Source organism: Engraulis encrasicolus, unplaced genomic scaffold (genome assembly GCF_034702125.1).
Source record: "Engraulis encrasicolus isolate BLACKSEA-1 unplaced genomic scaffold, IST_EnEncr_1.0 scaffold_253_np1212, whole genome shotgun sequence".
NCBI classification, from domain to species: Eukaryota; Metazoa; Chordata; class Actinopteri; order Clupeiformes; family Engraulidae; genus Engraulis; species Engraulis encrasicolus.
This window is the reverse complement of record NW_026945537.1, coordinates 30,557-37,421: the sequence shown is the minus strand read 5'-3', so window position 1 is coordinate 37,421 and position 6,865 is coordinate 30,557. Positions and strand designations below refer to the sequence as shown.

The following is a 6,865-nucleotide window of genomic DNA, read 5'->3' as shown; positions in this document are numbered from 1 at the left end:
TTACTGTATCATCAAAAAAGACGGGGGTTGCAGATTCTTGGAACAGAGTAGCCTTTGTCTGGTCAGATGCATTCAGCTCACATGAGAAAGCATTGCATTTAGCCTCAGACAAGCTAGCCTTCACCACTCCAATCGGCTTGTGAAATGTTCAATATGTGATCAGTACTTTATCAAAAGAAAATTCATTGAACAATATATGACAAGATCACTATAGCTGAAACATGATGACAGTAATCATCAATCTGCAAATTGTCCGCTCTGCCAATGAAGCTGCAGTAAGCTACGCTAAGCGGAGCTGCCTGCCTACCTGCTGCCTCCCTCCCCCACAAGACACAACACGGTACTATTTCTGGAGGAAATAAACCAGCTTTGATTCGTTCTCCAACGAGGAGAGAGAGAGCACAATCAGAGGGAGAGGGAGAGGGAGGGAGTTCCCGGAGTTAGGGGCACCTGCTGCTGTCATGATCCATTCTGCGTGCCAGCAACTAAACCAAAACACCCTTGTTTTCGAGTCCCGTTATATTTCAGTATATTAGGTTGAAAAGGTCATACAAACGATCTTTTGTTCAGGCTACAGATGACAGAAGACTCTGTAATAGCATCTGATAGGTTTGGAGTTGTTAGGACGATGCCATTATGGGCAAAAACGTTTGCAGTTATAGTTCTACTTCAAATGGCGTTTTCTCAGCTTTTTGGCTAGAAAGCAGCATTTTGGCGAATTCCACTTAATTTCAACAGATGATTATGAAAGAACGGAAAGGGGTAGAGAGACACCCTTTTTTTCTGATGACAGATGAGCGTCTAGTCTGTGTTTTGATAGGTATGGTGTTGACATAGACACAGAACTCAATTTTCTGTGAGCCTCCAAAAAACGCCCACAATGCTGAAAAATCTCTGGCACTCCGAGGTACTGTTTTATGAAAATGGCTGGCAGCCAATGAGTTAAGAAGAATGTCTGAATAAAAAGAAAGTCAACTGTCCCTCGTGCCTCCTGTCTCAGTCCTAAACGAACCTGTGTGCCTAGTGCATTAATTCAATTTTCTGGAGGGCAAAACATCTCCCTCTAGTGGCGTAGTCGTGCATTTTAATATCAAAAGTTAGTAATTAATTACCTTATTAATTAATTAAAAATAATTACCTTGGGTAATCAAAATCAAAATCTCCACTCTGCTACACAAAGACCAAGCATAATTGCCAGGTAACCAACTAACGGACTTCAGAGATGACTTAGCTTGAGGTACATGACCATGATCCAGACCACAAGGTATGATTCACAGGCCTACATTTATTTATTTGTTTGCCTTTTTCACAACTTGACTTGCCTTGACAAGTTTAGGCAAATGGTTTGGTTACCATGTCAATAAGGAATGTTTGCTTTCATGGTGTGCCCTCAGACAGACAGCATCTAAAGGCGATAAACTGATATCATTGCCATTTCAGCAGAATCATATCAACAGCATACAGGTATCAAACATTCTAGTGGTGCATGTTCGGACGTGTACCTCCTTGGCTGTTTCTTTCAGTTGCATCTGAGAGCCATTCTTCTCTCTCTCTCTCTATGATGATGATGATGATGATTATACAAAAAGGCAGTCCACACGGTCAAGATAGTATCTGGTGGTGGTATGTGTCCTATTCATGGTGGCAAGACAACACAACCATATCAAAGCCATATCACAACCATATCAAAAATTCGGTGCATGTTCGGACGTGAACCTGCCTCTTCATGTAAGGCCTTGGTTGTTCCTTTCAGTTAGCTTCAGAGAGCCTTTATTCTATGTCAACGATGATGATCACTCACACACACACACACACACACACACACACACACACACACACACACACACACACACACACACACACACACACACACACACACACACACACACACCAGTGACGTGTGGTGGGATGAGTGATGGCTGGTGAGGCAGTAACTTTTTCAATATCAGATTTTCAAATAAATTATTGCCAAATAGGCCTACCGACAAGTTCCATATGTCATAGCAGCTTTCTTAACATAAGGTAGGCGTATATTTTGACATACTGCATTTCCGCAGAGAAAATGCTATTAGATCTCTCTCTCACACACACACACACACACACACACACACACAGGATTCAAACAGTGGTCTCACATAAACCACACAGCACCAATGTGGACAGCAGAGCAGAGGAGAGGAGAGTAGTGGAGAGGAGAGGAGAGAAGAGGAGAGGAGAGGAGAGGAGAGAAGGGGAGGGGAGAGGAGAGGAGGAGAGATGAGGAGAGAGGAGATGAGATGAGAGAGGAGGAGAGGGGAGGAGAAGAGAGAGGAGAGGAGATGAGAGGAGAAAGGAGGAGTGGAGAGGAGCTCAAGGAGAGGAGAGGAGAGGGAGAGGAGAAGAGAGAAGAGGAGAGGAGATGGGAAAAGAGAGGACAGGAGAGGAGATGGGAAAAGAGAGGAGAGGGGGAGAGGAAAGGAGAGAAGAGAGGAGAGGGGGAGAGGAAAGGAGAGGAGAGGAGAGGAGGAGGGGAGAGGAGAGGAGAGGAGAGGAGAAGAGAAGGGTCCAGCTGCAGTAAAACAGTTCCACCCTTAATGCAAGCACGCCCATGGGCGTTCCCGGCATTTGCCGTATTGGCCAATCGTGAAGGGATACTGCATGATGTCATTTTCAAGGCCATTTCCGGATGAAGGCTCCATGTTTTCAAAGATATCCCGTGCAAATTGTTATCTTCCAGAGAAACGTTTCACTGAACATTCCACTGACATAATATTCTCAACAATTTATGTAAGAAAGTGAGATAAATCACACGTTTTCTAATCCCAATATGTATTTTGCTTTGTCTTCCCGTAGGCTACCTCGGACATTGTAGCCTACTGTTTAGAACTCGTGTCGCTATGCACAGATTTGTCATAACGTATCAGGTCGCCAAAATGCTTTGATTTCAACACAACGTTGACACATTGACAGTAAATACTGTATATATTGCCTAAATATATACTGTCAATGCGTTGGCATTACCTCACCTAGCTGTGTGTATCGAGGTCACTGTTAACACTGGGTAGGCTATATGATTAAACCACAGATTTATCCTTTCCAGGATATTAACACACCCCGACAAATAATTAAAAAACCCTTTTAGGCGAGGTTGTTCACTTGGTAAGACATGATATAGGCTACTTAGAAAAGTTGTACGATGTACATCAGCAACACATTCCCGACTTTTTGAAGTAATGAGTGTCACCTCACCAGTTATGTGGCCAGCTTGAAAAGAGCAGATATTAATGAAAAAATATGAAATAGTATTTGAAATAGCAATAGGCTATTTGTTTGTTTTATTGGAGAAAACGATTTCTTCATTACCATAGGCCTACCATACTCCATGTCTGTCTATGATTTAGGAGTGACCACACCATTGAAGCTTACCTCTTTATCCAGGAGAGGTTCCAGATTGGCCTGTCTTAATTCAAAGGCCATCAGAAAACAGAGAATTTTTTTTCCTACCATCATAACCAGTGTTTGTGCATACATAATCAGGGCCGCTGACAGCTTTGGCTTTGCCCAGGACAAAGTCATCTGAAAGGGCCCCCCACTCAATACATAGACTACATACAATGTAATGAGGACCCATTCCTGGACCCCTCGTCTCACTGGGCCCAGGTCAACGGACCCCTTTGTCCCCCCCTGTCAGCTTCCCTGCATGTAGGCCACATACATTGCTGAAAGAAGTGAACGAGACAGGAATGAAATGTGAATTTATTTCTGTTTACTTTTACACTATGAAGTGTGAACGGTCAACAAGAGGGTTAACACAAAGTTTGAAATTGTGTTTGACCAGTCTCCAATGTGCATTTAACTAACTAAAAATAAGGCATTGGCATTAAATACAGACTGATACATACTATAAATACAGACACCCAAACAGTGTGCAATAATAAGATTAACATACTGATGGACAATAAATACACAAACACAGTGGACACACACACACACGGCAGGAGGAGTTCATACAGGTGGTGTGAAGATGCTGTATACAAGGTGCAATGAGTAAAGTGTGAATGGCATGGTGAAAGAAGTGTTCATGGAATATTCTCTCGTGTCCTTGGTTATTCATGTGGTTTTCTTCAGTGCGTTGAGGAGTCTGATGGCTTGTGGAAAGAAGTCGTTTCCCAGTGTGCTTTTGCAGCACCGCATGCTGGGCTAGCACTTCCCTGATGGTAGTAGGGAGAACAGGTAGGGGTGATCTTATGAGCTTTTCTGCTGTCCTCACCACTCTCTGTACTGCCTTCTAGTCTTCAGCTTGACGGCTGCCATGCCAGACAGAGAGGCTGCTGGTCAGGATGCTCTCAATGACACCCCTGTAGAAGGTGGTGAGTGCCGTTGTGGGGAGGTCGGCTCTTCTCTCATCCTTCGCAGGAAGTGGAGTAGTGTCTGTGCCTTTTTGAGATGGTGGAGCCATGTGGTGCAGTTGGCAGAGGAGGAGCGGCACAGTGGTTGGTGCTGGGTTGATCAGGTTCAGATCCGAAGTTGCTGGTGTCATCAGCCCTCCCTCTGAAAACTGGCTCTGTGCCTGTCAAAAAAAGGCATGTTAATGTTATGAATGACAATTAAGACTAAGACAAAAACAACCACCCCCTACCTACAGAAGGACATGACATGAGCACGTGCATATGCTTGTGCACATGCCCCCCCACACACTGCTACTGTCTTAAAGTTTGGTGCACGTGCATGCATGCACGCCTATTCTCCCCCCTTTGCCTCAAGTCAAGTGTGCATTTTAGAGGTTGTCCTCACCTGCACATGTGTGAAGAGCAGGAAGATTGGAGGTTGAGGATGAAGAGGCAGGGCACAAGGTTGTCCTCGTGAGCGGCCCTGGTCCTGATGCTGATTGCCCATCACCATGCTGTGGCTCATCAAACCCATTACCGGCATATCAATGCTGAACAGGAACGACTGCTTCCATCTGCACGCATGCACACACACACACACACACACACACACACACACACACACACACACACACACACACACACACACACACACACACACACACACACACACACACACGAGAGGGATACATAGAATACACTACATAAAAATCACACCCATCATTTTAATGCAGAACACCAGGCTGAAGAGATACACAGCTTCTGGCCTGTGCAGGGATCACTACAGTGCCAGTGTTTTGTATTATCCTCTATCCACATTTTTTTCAATAAATAAACACAGCACAGAAAGGAATTACTGTATGAAATACTTATTGGTCTAGTGCAGAACAAAACAGATTCAGTGTTTTACTCACCAATGTGTGCAAGTTTCTGTGTTCAGCTCAGGTGGAAGCCTCCATCACAACATGTTGGTACTGACATTAACCATCCTTCAGAAAACTGCCTCTGCCTGTCAGAAATAGCAAAATAATGTTAACACAACAAGGTAGTATCTTAAAAATATCCTTAACCAAAGACAGACAGACACACACTGCCACTGTCTTGGTTCTAGGACACACACACGCCCTTTAAGGGTCACATCACATGTAATGGCCGGGTTCTCACTCACTCACTCACTCCTTTTCTCCTACTTTTGCCTCAGACAATGCAGTGAGTTTTTAAAAATTGGCCTTACCTGCACATGTGTGAAGGACAGGAAGGGAGGTTGAGGATGGAGCTGCCAGTCAGGAGGTCCAGAGCTGTCCTGGTCCATCACCATCATGTGGATCATCAACCCCAACCCCAACTTCTTATATCTGCGTGAACACATTCACGAACACACACACACACACACACACACACACACAATAGGCGAGATACAGGTTATATGGCACATTAGGAGGCATGGGTATTGTTGCACTCTAGATGTTTAGAAATAAGTAGGTGCGTGGACCCAAAAAGTAGAGTTCAATGTGGGAGTACACTAAATAAGACACTGAGGTCAAGTCACTGCTCTCTGATGGCAGCAACCTGAAACATCTGCTCTACTCTGCTCTGAGAAAAATAAAACAAAAAATCTGCTTGTGCTTGACCTTAGTGTCTTATTTAGTGTGTGAACCTGCTCCCACATTGAACTATATGGCACATTTAAAATCAGACCCAATGACAAGTCAAGTCAATGCAACGGACATGACAATGGATGATTGAAGAGGCAGGAGAGATGACGAGGGGCCTCGATCCAGTAGCATTTATTTACTTCCCAATCTGCTCGTTAGCACCTGTTAACTTCATAACGATCGCGGACATTAATGGCGCTAATGTACATACTTCGAGCGCAAACGACAACGAAAACACCCACACAAACGCAACAGAATATCTTCCCACCAAAGATCAGTAAAACAACAGAGAAACCAAAGCACAGAAACATCATTAAATAGTTTGTGACACGGAGGAAAAAAACACAGCTTACCCCTTGCCAATCTTCCCGAAGTGAGGAAGAGTTCCGGGTGCCACACCAATTAACGCCCCATCAGAAACAATAGGTAACGATAAACCCATCCCAAGTGGTATCTACATTAGCCCATATATTTTGAGAAGTTCACTAAGAGAAAATATAAAGGTTTATTTTTAGCACTACTACATCAACTCGGTTTTATTTACAATTTCTTTACATGCACTGGTCAAGAATTGAAATTACGTTTAACACCAGGTTGAACAAATATGACACCTCCGACTTTCTGTTCGCACTCCGACTAAGTCAACTCGTAAAGTAACCGTTATGTATATTCATGCATTTTATTCGAAATCTTACCGACAGTTGAGTGATCGCTGCAGCGAAATCCATCCAGCGAAATCCATCCAGTCGTTTTAATAAGTCCCGCGCGGCGCTTGTGTTGTCATTCGGCAGCATGTCACTGACTTCAGAAACTTGAACAGCCAAAGGGGCGTTACTGTGAGGG

General features: G+C 44.0%; 1 long non-coding RNA gene across 3 annotated transcripts; it reads right to left on the bottom strand.

Annotated features, from left to right (window-relative positions):
• Positions 1-4,849: 4,849 nt before the first annotated feature.
• LOC134442830 (uncharacterized) lies at positions 4,850-6,865 on the bottom strand. 3 transcript variants are annotated; one of them, XR_010033474.1, is made up of 5 exons: positions 6,718-6,865; positions 6,376-6,507; positions 5,602-5,722; positions 5,282-5,376; positions 4,850-4,942 (listed from the first exon to the last, which is right to left on the bottom strand). It is a non-coding gene; the product is annotated as an uncharacterized LOC134442830 (long non-coding RNA). The 3 variants fall into 3 exon arrangements; XR_010033475.1 differs by lacking the exon at positions 6,376-6,507; XR_010033473.1 differs by lacking the exons at positions 6,376-6,507; positions 6,718-6,865 and having other exon boundaries at positions 5,602-6,089.